At 41.0% G+C, this 13,823-nt stretch overlaps 1 protein-coding gene across 1 annotated transcript in view; it reads right to left on the bottom strand.

Annotated features, from left to right (window-relative positions):
* Positions 1-10,734, bottom strand: part of AMIGO2 (adhesion molecule with Ig like domain 2) — a 33,075-nt gene extending 22,341 nt beyond the window's left edge. The window contains exon 1 of the mRNA XM_048500877.1: positions 10,368-10,734. The gene's annotated coding sequence lies outside the window, so the exon portion shown is untranslated. The remainder of the gene's footprint in view (positions 1-10,367) is intronic.
* Between the last annotated feature and the right edge of the window lie 3,089 nt (positions 10,735-13,823).

Genomic DNA, 13,823 nt, shown 5'->3' with positions numbered 1-13,823 from the left:
GAATTGGGGAGGGGGAAGCTCCTTAAAGGGCTAAAGGGCGGTGGTGGCTCATAGTAGAGAGCTGCCACACACCAATGTAGATATTCAGGCTGCAGGCAAAAACCTCAGGAATACCAACAAAGATGAAGGGGTCACTAAGAAAGGAGACACTGTACCTCCTCCATCCCTTCTGGCAATCTAAAAGATGGTACACAATATGTAAGCATCTGTGCCTGTTCCACATTGCCTTCCTCAAGTTTCTCATTTCTTGATAGTTTGAACATTATATATCAGATTGTATTAATCCGGTACATTTAACATTTTTACTGTAAAATTTTATATCCTGCCTTCTAACTCACTGGATTTTTGAGCGGGAAACCTTTTCATGTCTCTTTGTTTTTTCATTTCATGACAGAGGGTTTCCACAGAATGTCAGTCCATTATCAGACAACACAAATTCCTAGACAGCAGGGATGAGTTATTGCAGGATCAGGTCAAATAACCTAAAATATTAAGAACATAAAGCAGACAACCAGAACTTCATTGGAAATAGTATACATTCTGGAGAATATGATTGGTACCATACATACTCGTGTATAAGCTGACCCGTGTATAAGCCAAGGCACCTAATTTTACTGTCCAAATCTGGGAAAACTTATTGACTTGGGTATAAGCCGAGGGTGGGAAGCCGAGAGGCAGAGGGAGCTCCTTATTTGGGGAGTGACATCAGGGGGAGTCACTGCCCAAATAAGGAGCTCCCTCTGCCTGCCGGGGTTTGACGAAGCCCAGCCAGGCACCCAGCCAGGGTGCCTCGGGGTTTCCCCTTCACCCTTCCAGGAGGAGGGCAGCAACAAGTGGCTTCCCGGGCAGGGAGGTTGTCCCAGCCCTGCCCCCAGCCTCCTTGTGATTAATAAAAAATGGTGACTCGAGTATAAGCCAACGGGGCTTTTCTCAGCCTTTAAACAGGGCTGAAAAACTCTGCTTATACACGAGTATATACGGTAATATTAAATAGCACTGACATGCTGTCGATAAGAGATAAAGGTCTGGCATGCTCCAAAATCTGCATATCCTTGAAATGATAATTTCTGTAAATTCATTCAGGTCAAGCTTCATACAGTTGTGTGGATAAAGGTATTGTTTACAATCTCCTTAAATCAAAAGAATTTGGTCTCCGTGGGAGGGAAAGAAATACATTTTTGCATCTGTCCACAAATTGCAACAGTGGCAATGAACCAAATGTAATTGTTTGCAAATGTAAATTCATGCTAGTAAAACTAGAAATATCTATCACAAAGTATCTGGGAAGCAATGCTACCTCAACATTACAAGGAACAGAATCATGGTGACATGGTATTTATAGAGAAAACAAATCACTAATATACAATAGAAGCAATTTGGTAGTTTACAGATACAACTTGAATCTCTCAATCACTTTTAGACTAAATAAGAATGGAATTATATTCGTTATGTATAAGCACATACACTTCACCATGAGGACCATGTAACAAATGTGTGCTTATATTGCAGAATATTATTACGTATGAGTTAAATCCCTCAAGCACCATTGCTCCAATCCAAGTTTCCCTCCTGAATTCGCCCAGTCTTCTACTAGCAGCTAGCTTTAAAAAAAAAAAAGGAGAAGAGGAAAATGGGGAAATCTGTCCATGGGTCTTTTACTGTCAGGTCCAACTGAGGCTCCTTCCATACATGCAGAATAATGCACATCCAATCCACTTTCACAATTGTTTGAAAGTGGATTTTGCTATTCCGCTATTCTGCACAGTAAAATCCAGCTTCAAAGTGCATTGAACATGGATTGAAAGTGCATTATTCTGCTTGTGCAGAAGGGGCCTGACCAATACATGAGTTGGAGGCCAAACTAAGATGAATGCACCACAGCTCAGCCTGGCATGATTGAAAATGTATATTCTTCCACCACCAGTGATAAAAGCATACCAACAATAGTAAAAAAGGGAGTGAACACAGCAGCAAAGATGATCACTTTCAAATAGACCCATGTCATTCGATCACAACCTGTTAAAAATTATGTTTGTCTGCAAATTAAGAATGGGACCAATCAGTTTTTAGCATGGCAGAAAAAGCATGATCTTATCACATAAAATCAATCTCTTATGCAAACACAACCTACAGTATTAGAAACCACCACAGAAACAATTTAACAACAGGAGAAAATTATAACCGTGTGGGAGAGGCTGAATGCATTTAAATATTAGGAACTGAAATAACACTAGATAAATAACGGCACTAGAATCAACTGGGCCGTAATTGCGACAGGGGGCAGGGCACATGGTGAGTTCCGAAGGGGTGAGCATGCGTGCCCTGGGCCAGCTCAGCGGCCGAGCCGTACCCAGCCTGATTGCTTGTGATGCACAAGCACAAGGGGTGGAGCATGCTCCCTATATATTAGGAAGCACGTGGTTGCTCCAGCCTTCTTCGATGCCTGGAGCAAGCTAAACCAGTGCTTGCTGTTTTGGGATCCTTAGGGCTTGAAGAGTGCTAGGGTAGCTTATTGGTAATGGAGGGCACTTCCCTCCCTTCCTCTTTCGTTGGTGGTGGCTTGGTCAGTATATGGTGCAAAAGAAATGCATTCAAACAGTGCGGTCTTTAGTGAGGGGGAAAACAGGGAGTGGCACCCCGGGCATTCAGTCGGGGGGGGGGGTATCCAGGCCCCAGACTGGGTGGTACATGGCAGGGCTGGGAATCAGGCCAACAGTGGACCCTTCCCCCATCGTCCGAAGGTCTGGGTCCCAAGAGTTGGGGGCTCAACAGCAAGATGGTGGGACCTCCGCCGCGGCTTCGGCTTCCTCATTGGGCATGGCTGTGGATTAAAGATGAATTGACATACAGTTAGTTATGTGGAATGTCTTTTCCTAGTAGTGTGTGAATTCCTGGTGAATGTCTACATCCAGAAACCAGAGACATTAATTTGTAAGGATTCTGAAGGAAAAAAAACCCAAGTATCAGTGATCTGCCCTTTTTGCATTTGTTATTAACTAATTCATGTGTTTGCACTAAGTGCCTTTCTGTTACTAAAATACTCTTCCCTATATAGTAATATAGCCCCATACCGCACACTGTCATACAAGGGGTCTGTTCCCTAAACTAGTTAATATGTCACTACTACTGGGATTGGCTGGAACTCTCCCTGCTGTGGCTATGGGGGTAGGTTGAAAGGAGGGGACAGTTATCTGGGGCTCCTCATTTTGAGCTGTATCAATAATACTGACCTTTGATTAAGCATATGATTTTGGCTAAGGCCTGCCTTTTCCCACCCCACCCAAAATGCTACATATTTTTGCTCCAGGCACTGGTAGTATCTGTATGCATTGTAAAACTATTACATTGGCAAATCCGTTCCATGGCAAATGGAAATTTAGAAACAACCATATTTTTGTCAAGGATAGTTTCATGGATTTATCAGTGAACAGAATTATACTGGTAATTTTTATTACCAAGTTATAGATAAGAGTAGGCAACTCCCAGCATCAGTAGCAAAGAACATTTTATTGTCGAAGGCTTTCACGGCCGGAATCACTGGGGTGTTGTATGGTTTCCAGGTTGTATGGCCGTGCTCTAGTAGCATTTTCTCCTGACGTTTCGCCTGCAGACACGAATCAAAGAACATGACACGAATCAAAGAACATGAAAAGCACTGCAGACTAATTCAGCCGGACAAAATCAGCAATAGCAGAATACGTGACAAACCAAGCTGGGCACAGAATATTATTTGAAAACACAGAAATTCTGGACCACTCTGACAACCACTATGTCAGACTACATACAGAAGTAATTGAAATCCACAAGCACATGGACAATTTCAACAGAAAGGAAGAAACAATGAAAATGAACAAAATTTGGCTACTAGTACTGAAAAACACTAGAATCAAGACATTTACCAATGAACAGACAAAGGATGTCTCCAGGCAGTAAGCAATCAAAGGGATCAAAAAGCCAGACAACTACAATGCAGATGCCCTCACTGATCATGCTATCTTCATGGTTACTCACATCTAAATGGGTGGATCCCACCCAACACATGCAAATCAAGCTTGCTTACATTGTTAATAGGCCAATGGTTCTTTCTCCCACCCTGGACATTCCATAGGTATATATACTCCACTTGCTTTACTACCATCAGATCTCCTGAAGATGCCAGCCACAGATGCAGACGAAATGTCAGGAGAAAATGCTACTTTATACACGGCCATATAGTTCCAGGGGTGGAGCGAGGGGGAATTGTGCCTGGGGGGCGCACTCTGTGCCCCTGCCACAGTGCCACCCGCCCCATCCTGGAATCCCCCGGAATGCCCTGGCCACGCCCCTGCTCCAGCGCACACTTGGGGCATCGTGCCCCCACCCACCCTATGGGCGCTATGCCACTGTACATCCCAGAAACCACACAACACCCCAAAGAACATTTTGCTCAGTACATAGGGACAGTTAGATGCCAGAAGCAGTGCTGTTGCAGGAAACATGGAAGAAGGCACTGGGCATGGCTTATGCCCATCACTGCATTTCATATTTTCTATAAGACCTTGTGGCACTATCAGCACAGTTGGGTCTTAGTCCCACTGTTAGCTTAGTCCCAGGGTAGGTTGCCAAGTACACCATTGTCCTTCTATACCTTTTTTTTGTCTGCCTGTATTCCAACATCTTTACAATTAGATATGTTATTGTTGCTATATTTCTTGGGAGGTATTGATATGTTGCCTCTCTGCGGCCTTGCTTGAGGCAGCTTACAATTTTTAAGAAAGGGTCCAAAATGTTGCCTAACTCTGGCCCAAGTCATTCTGTTCTTAAGACATTTCTAATGCCCAGCAACTGCCAGGCCAATCAGAGTTAGCTGTTGATTACGATTCTCAGATATCATCATTTAACAAAATTTGCTAAGTTACCACACTTCAATTCACAGCATCAGTTCAATAGGTAAAAACAATTTCTTCATACACCCACACCAAAGTTTGTGCTAGATTTGTCATAATAATTAAAATTAAGTAAAAGTAAAATGGGTTGGTTGGCCAGTCTCCCACCAAGTTTACATGAATATGTATTTGGATAAACACAAAATTTGTTTAAACCATTTTATGCAATTACACATGGATAGTTAGCAGTATGTACTTGGAACTGAAGGTAAACTTTAATTAACTTTAAATTGGTGTGTTCCAAAAGAATGGCTTTCAGTAATCTTAGGTCGATTCTGCAGGGGCCAAAAAAACCTGGGCCCCTTCCACACACGCAAAATAATGCGTTTTCAAACCACTTTCACAACTGTTTGCAAGTGGATTTTGCCATTCCGCACAGCTTCAAAGAGCACTGAAAGCAGTTTGAAAGTGCATTATTCTGCATGTGCGGAATGAGCCCTGGTGTAGGGTGGCATACAATCTATTGGGGGGGGGGACTTTGCACAGGCCCCACTCCCAAAATGAGCCTGCCCTGTTTTATTTCTCCCAACTCAGGTTTTTCAAAAATCGCTTAACCAGCAATCCTTTTGAAAAAATCCGGGTTGGAGCCACTCCCATGGGAACAACCTGACAGGAGGTGCTTTATTTCCCTCCTTTCCCACCACATTATCCACTGTCAGGGAGAATCCACCTGCTATTTCCCAGCTGTTGCAGGGAGGCCCTTTTTCCTTTCAAAAAAATCTTGTGGCTTGCATCTGCATAGCTACACAGTTGCAGCTGGTAGTATCGACAATTGGCATGGCTGAGAGGTTCATTTCTGCATGCCTGCGAAGCTACGCATATTTTGCCAAAAATTTAAAAATAGAGAAGTATCTCCATGCAAAGGTGCAAAAGAAACCCAGATTGCTTCCATGGCCTCCAATCACTGCCTGCACAAAACACATGTGAATGGGAAAACAAGGGAAGGGGTTCTTAATCACGACTGCAACCCACTGTACATTTGCTGTATGGAATTGACCGTAAGCAGTTCATAAAGTAAATTTCACCTAATTTTAGGGATAAAGCATAATTATTTTATGGAACTATTTCATGCACTTCTGCATGTTCATTATAAAACAAAGGTTGAAAGATTTATCAATAGCTAATCATGATGAATGAAAATGTTTTAAATATACTAAAAACCAAACAAGAAAACATGCAGAGGCTGGAATGGCACTGTGTGACACTGTGAGAAAATTTAAAAAGCAACAACAGATGAGATAAACTGTAAAAAGCCGTTGATGGGATCACCTCCCCTCTCAAAAAATTAGCAGATTTCACAAATCTACAGGAAATAACCCAACCATGGACCCACCACTTTTAACAAAGCCAAAGGAAACCATACTGCTGTTTATCTGCTATTACAAAAACACAGTTTAAGGCTGAAATAATTGAAGTCTCACAGACAATGAACCTGCATATAATTACAATACTTTGTTCTGTTGAGATCATCTTTTGCCAAGGATACCAATACACAGTAGATTTTGAAGACAGGATCAGCTAATGAAGTATTCTGATTATTAAACCTATGCATGAACCAGCCAAACTTGTTTTCAATGGGAAAATTAAGCACACTCAAACCTCTTATTTCAAATTCATGAGATTTTTAACCAAACTTCTCTTATTTCATTTCTACCCTGCCGTTTGCTGCAACTGGGACCCAAAAGCAGCTTATAACATGGTTCTTCTCTCTTCCATTTTACCTTCATGTCAACCCTATGCAATAGACTGAGAGTCCAAGGTCCCACAACAGGTTTCTCCAGCAAAGGCAGGACTCAAACCTGGGTCTCTCAGATCCTAGTCAGACACACTATATCAAACTGACTAGCTGTTTAATTGTGGCTGAACTGTGACCTTTTCTTAGGAATCTCAGCACTACAAAATGTATATTCTATGCTCAGAATAATTTCTTTTCAGTTCAATTTTACATGAACATTTTCAACATCCTGTTTTATTCTGAACTTCTTGTTTCGTTCTATTTGAAATATTTTGTAGAATATAGAGCTGGTTGTAGAGGAACTAAGGGATGATAACCATCAGTACACCTATTTTGGGAAAGGAAGAATTAGGAGAATGTTATTTATATATCACTGTCCAATCCCTGAGAACTTTCAAAGGTATTTCAAAAGCCATCCTAGAAATTGCAACAAATTCATGAAGTAGGTATCTGCATGTACTGGAAACTTCAACTGTACCATTGCCTCCACTGAGTAATGTTACAGAATGTGACATGAAATACCTCTTCAAGGAACTGAATGAGGAACTGAATCTTTACGTAGGGAGATGGCTTGGTTTTTAGACTAGTTCATATTTTATATGCAGAAGTCCCAGTATTCTGCCCCTTCCACTGAAAAATCTCCTGTAGTCCTTGTTGTGTCTGAAATCAGAGAGAACTTCTGCTACTCAGTCAGCTGATGATCTGACTTAATGTAACCTATAGCCCTTATCAGCAAAGGTGCCTGTGGATTTGTTTGCACAGGCAACTAACATCACGGCTCTAGACCAGTAAATATGTTCAACTGAGCAGCACAGATGTAACAAATCCCAGTTTCTTTAGGTAGGTACAAGAGAAGAACCATGCAGTTAGAACCTATGCACGTTAATAGAGAGAAAAATAACCTTGGCAATTCTCAAGATGCCAACATCAATTTACACTTGATATAGAGACTGAATTTTGAGGTGATGATCTGAGATGGAAACATCCCAGGTGTCTGGTTGCCAAGACACATAGCAAATTGATGCAAATTTGAGATACATATATATTTCATAGTTCTGGAATTGTAATATCTATCTACTGTTGGGTTAGTCAACCAATAACAAATTTATGCATTGATCAGTCATCTAATTGTTTAATTAATTAAACTGTTGCATTTAAAGATAGTTGCATATCATGAACATCTATAAAGAATGCTACAGTTACTCAAGTGTCAGATAACTTACAATTTAATAATCAATCAGCTGCCACTCTTTGTTAGAAAGAAATGGCATCTTTAGTGTTTTCCCCACCCCCATCATTCAGGGATGAGGAATACAGAGTGCTTATCAAAATGGTGTGCAAAATCCTCAATACAAGTAACGTATTGCTACTGAACACTGTTTGTTTCAGCTGCTTTTACCAAGGAGAAAAAGGCTTATTTGCTAAGCAGAAGAAAAGCTATCTTTATGGTTCTTGTCTATTAAATGTGGCACAGGGAGGAGAAAGTGGATAAATCCATGAGATATGCCCTTAAGTATCAGCCCTATCAATTAACTAAGGGACAAATTCTAATCTGTGATTAAAGCTCTAGGCTACAAAAATATTAGCATATCGAAGCAGATGGACTGGACTATTAATTAATTAATTCCATGAACTGAAAAAAAATGTTTGCATTAAGTACAAGAGTATTTTTTATTTTTATTTGTGTTTTCACACATACTACCAAAAAAGTGGAAAATCAACTGCATGTTTCAGAGATTTCACAGAACTTTGTATTTACTATATCATCTTTCAGAATAATTTTGATTTATTTGCACAGAGAGTGCTCTGGAGATATGCATAAAATATTTGCACCTTTTTCACTGTAAGTTTATTCTACTTATATACCATGATATTTTCCCGCTAAAGACAACATACGTATTCTACGTGAACAAAAGGAACATAACTACATACAGCATGTTCCAATTGTGACATTTACTCTCATAAATTGCTGACAATGTGTCTGTAGTTTGCCCTAGGTCAGTGGTATCATTCTACTACATCCTCTGTGCAAGCTACAACTATCTAAACTTCATCTCAGTTTCCAAGTAGTATTTTACCAGCTCCCAAGGGAAGATACCATGTCTGCATGTGTTTCTGGCATTTCACTTCCTGTAGTAAAGCTCTATAGCCAATGAACCACTTCCTAAGTATCTAGAATTCTATCTGATTCATGCTGTTTTCTTTCAAGATTTATTTTCACTTGAATTTCAAGCCCACTTTTTTGCCTTTACTAGTGCAGCTTAAGAAAATCACACTGACATTTCAATTAAGATGGAACATTAAACCATAGTATATTTTGGGTATGTTTAGTTTCTGAACCCAAGATTCAACTCACAGACAACCATTCAAATCCTAGCTTGCCTTGACAAATGCAAATATCATTTTCTTACCTCTGTTGCCTGGTAGGGCAACAGCAAAGAACAAGGCATGGTTAACCCAGGATGCTCACCTTCAGGTATGCAGAACCATAATTAGCACTTATTCTGGTTTATAAAATAAAACACGAGTTCAGTGGACTTTAAAGACCAACAGAATTTATTTCAGTATAAGTTTTCATGAGTCAGGACTCACTTTATCAGATGCACTGAAATGTACATTCATTAGATGGATGCTTTTATATTCACAAGAGAAAGCTAGAAGAGATATTACAAAAAGAAGGTTGGTTTACAGTAAGATCACATCAAAAGAGTACTCAGTTCACTCAGACTGGTTGAGCTGTTATTAGACAGGAAAAAAGCAGGATTAATATAAAATCTTATGGAAGATAAGGAGATGCAACAGGCCATTACAGAGTCACAGCAGAATTAACTGATCTCTGTAAATGGAGGGAGATGCCAAATGTTGGAACTTACATAGAGTGAGGAATCCCAGGTCACTGTTAAGCCCTACATGAGTGGGGAAAGGGGAAGTTAATAGTCTTCTTGAACCTCTTAATAAACCATCATCAGATCTTGGTTTGATATGCCTGACCTAACCACAGTGAGTGGAGTGGCCTGCATTCAGATAAATTAAACTTCATTCAGTTTAATTAAACTACAGTTTTGTATAATGTCTGAACTGAGCCCATGGACATATTTTTTTGCCCATGGTAGGTATATATTTTTTTTCTGGTATAATACTCTCCGTTGGATTTTTGCTCCTCTGGTTCCTTTCCTTACCACTTTGCCCTTTCATTTTTACACCTGCACTTTCCTTATTATCCCTTCTCAGAAAAGATTTGGTACCAGAGGCTATCATTGTTGCCAGAAAGCTTGGATGGTCAAAGTTTCAAAAACAATTAGATCCTGTCGAATTGCGGCGTCTTGACGTTCTCAGAGGCGTTCTAGGGGGCTACCAGGTGTTAGGGACTACATCTTGATCAACATTTCTTAAAATCGTAAACGTTCTTAAACTCCGGAATTTGCTACAATGATACCTGCGCGCTCCTTTCCGAACACCTCACTTCCCTTCTCCTGGAATACAATCTCATTCGCATAGATAGGGGGTTCCGCTAGTATGTATGTCTGTGTATGCGTAGGGTGGGGGTTCACCTCATGCTGAGGATCTCAACATACTTCCAGACCTCCTAACGAGATTGCAAATTCTACCATAAAGCAGAATGTGCAGTTTTACTACAAGGGGCAAGACCGCTTTGGGCGATCCGCTCTCTCCTCCCCGCAACCGATCGCTCTTTCTCGAAAGCTCACCTCTGATGTGGAAGGTGCTGCGGCCAGTGGTTCATGGCAGGAGAAGGGGAAGATCTGGTGCCTGAGCAGATGCGTGGAGTTGGAGCCTCTGCCTCGTCTCGCCGCCGGGCATGCTCCCGTGCCCTGGCTGCGCTGGAAGTTTGCGGGAGCTCGACTGCCAGCAGCAGCGGTAGCAGCAGATCAGCTTACTGGGCGCGCACTCGACGCTCTCCGGGCATCTGCTCCTCCGCCTCCTCCCACCCCTGGAAGCCGGATTGGCTCACAACGACAAGCAGGGACCGAGCCTAGATCGGAAGCTGTTTAGATTGGAAGGGAACCAGAAGACCGAACCGCGCTTCAATCGGTTCGGGCAGTCTGACGGCGACTGATGGGGCTGGGATGAATTGGGGCTGGTTAGCGACAGCGTTTTCTTATTCCGGTCTCTCCCGCCCCTCCCTCCAAATGGCGATGGTACTTCAGCTGCCGCAACATCGAGCCTGGCTTTTCAAGAAGAGGGTCGTGTATTTAGCCCGCCTCTACTGCAGGGGTTTTTGCACGTGCGGGGAGAAAAGAAGCGCGAGGACAAATGAAGATTCAGGGGTCGTTTCCGCGGGAAGGGGGACCAGATAAAAGTTGCTCGGAAAGAATCCGGAGAAGGGTCCATCTCTGATTTTGCCCGCAAAATGACATTTTAAGTTCTCACAAGGAAGTTGGGGACTCGTAGAATACTGATTATCAAAATATCAAAATTTAGGTTGCAATTTTATGCACGCAGGTTTTAGGCGTAACTTCCACTGACTCCACTCCAGATTTTCTTCTGAACAACATGCAGGATTGGACTGGAAATTGATAAGCTTCTGCACACTTTAGTTGGATGCACTGGCATGAACGGGTATTGGATCAGGTAGTAAGGGGTACTTCGGAGCTTTGGTAATATGAAATTTTAAGGAGCTGAAAGATTCTTTTGCAGCTAGAATATCTGCTATCCTGTGTCAAGGGATTTATATAAGGGACATTCATCAAATGACACAGATTTCATTGGGATGTTTGACCCAAAAATTTATATTCTGTGTCCTGTGGAAAGCTTTCACAGCCGGAAGCAACTGGCTGTTGTTAGTTTTCAGGGCTGTGTTACCATTGCCTGGTGATTTTAGTTCCTTTTGCACCTCAACTCCCTCCCACATGACAAAATAGACACCCAATTATACAAATCTCTTTACACTGTGCTATGGAAAGAAACACATTTTACTGTGCCATACCTCTGGAGGTACCACCCACAGGTGCAGGGAAAATGCTAGGAGCTAAAACCACACAGCCTGGAAAACCCACAACAGCCAAACATATGTTCTGTTGAACTCAATGGGATTAACTTCTCAATCAACATGCATGGAATTATGCTGTATATTTAGAAATTTTATTTCCTGATAGTGTATGCAAATTTTGTAATTTATTCTGTTTACATTCAAAGTGTTACTATTAGTTATCATATCCCCTAATTTTTCCATTGTGCACTAAGGGTTCTTTTTTCCATGTTGTTACACAGGAAGCACAGTCCTTTAATATGAAGGATATCTATTAAAATAAATTCCAGAAATTTTGGTAATGTTAAAGCAGATGAATCTCTGAATGCTAGTGATCACTATGCAAGAAGGGAGAAACCCCAAAGAAACCTAAGGTGAAGTCAGCCAAAGAGAATTTCTCTCATAAGGGTTTACAGCAAGTTCTTGTTTCAAGCAAGTTTGTAACATGAATGCAAAACCTATACTAAATAGAATGTTCACTTGCATTACAAATGACCAGGAGAAAGAGCAATTCATAGGCAAGTTCCATTTTATATGTGTGTAAAAAAATGCACAAAGACTGCTATTGTATTTGTGTGCCATTAGGCACACAAATTTATTTATCCTGATCTAGATGACCCAGACTAGTCTGGTCTCATCAAATCTTGGAAGCTATGGAAGGTTGGCTTCAGTTAGTATTTTGATGGGAGACCACCAAGGACTAATAGGGTCACTATGGAGAAGAAGGCAATGGCAAACCATTCTCATTATTTTCTAGCTTTGAAAACCCTATGTAGTACTCATAACTTGATGACACTTCACAAGTATACATATTTTATTAGTCTGCCTTTCTCACTGAGACTCAAAGATTATGTGATGTTAAACAATGGAATCACATAGTGTGAGAAATCTAATAAGCAAAGCAATGGGACTAGCATTACAGAAATTAGAAACTGTGCAAAAAAGAATCAAGGATGATACGTCAGCTGATACACCGAAAGGTAAGTACAAAAGTAGATTTTTATACACCGGGGGGGGGGGGGGAGGATTGCCACCAATCTCACTTCCACACAACTCCTCCACACAACTGCAAGGACATGTGAATCTTCTTTCCATTAAACCCCAAATTGTATCCACCCGAAGAAATTGTTAATGGCAACCATACCCTGAGGAATGTTTACTTAAGCATGAGATTTCATAGTATACATATTTTATTAGTCTGCCAGTTTTCTTCAGTTTTCTTCAATGCATCACCAGTTTTTTTCAATGCATCATCATCAAGCTTCCTTTTGAATGGCGCTGGTAGTGAGATCTTCCCTTGATGACTTCTTAGTTCAAGGCTGGTGGTTCCAGTGCATGTTTGTGCATCAATCAGAGCAACAACTCTTCATAACAGTTGCTGTACTATTGTTGGGAGGAAAGAAACCTATAAGCTTCTGCGCTATCAAGACCACAATCTAGAATTTCTTAATGGTTTAAGAAAAGAAAAGAAAACCCTGCTGCCTAATTCTTCTTGTGTGAATTTTGGTAGTGTTGATGATGAATGGAGAAGCACTTAGATGATGAATGGAGAAGTACTTAGCCCAGGCTCAGAAGCACTATATTATTATTTCATGTTTTACAGCCTGACTCAAATCAATTTCTGTTTTCCCTCTGTGCATTCTGATCCTATGCATGTTTACCAAAAAGTACATCTCACTACTGGGACTTATCTCTAATAAGAAGGTAGAGAATTGCAGTACTGTATTAAACTTTTTTTTTCATTCTTTCCACAAATTGTACGTGAATGAAAACAAAGTCTACATGTTATGTTTCCAGGACTGTGATTGTTCTACAAGAAGCTACAAGCCTTTCAAATAAGGGACAGCTGGGACCTTCCATTCATGCCAGAGACTTCCTAGAAAGAAGCCAAGCCAGGAAGGTTTCCTTCTCAGTTATGCAGGAAACTTCAGTGCTGCTGCTACTGTATTTTTGTTACCATCTGTCTTGTGGGCTGTTTGTCTTCCATGTTGATTTCCCCCCAATTATTCACTTCAGCTGTGCCTTCTGTACAAATAGGGGCTTTCCCATATTCCTTAGAATTAAGTGGTGATGTGGCCTAATTTTTTAAGCCGTATCCCTAATGAACCCAACAACAAAAAGAAATACAGACTCTTCCTGCTTTGGTAGAAGTATGCAAACATTCACATTTCATAAA

This window comes from Sphaerodactylus townsendi, linkage group LG06 (assembly GCF_021028975.2).
Source record: "Sphaerodactylus townsendi isolate TG3544 linkage group LG06, MPM_Stown_v2.3, whole genome shotgun sequence".
Lineage (NCBI taxonomy): Eukaryota > Metazoa > Chordata > Lepidosauria > Squamata > Sphaerodactylidae > Sphaerodactylus > Sphaerodactylus townsendi.
The sequence above is the reverse complement of the archived record's forward strand: the minus strand, read 5'-3'. Positions and strand labels throughout refer to the sequence as shown.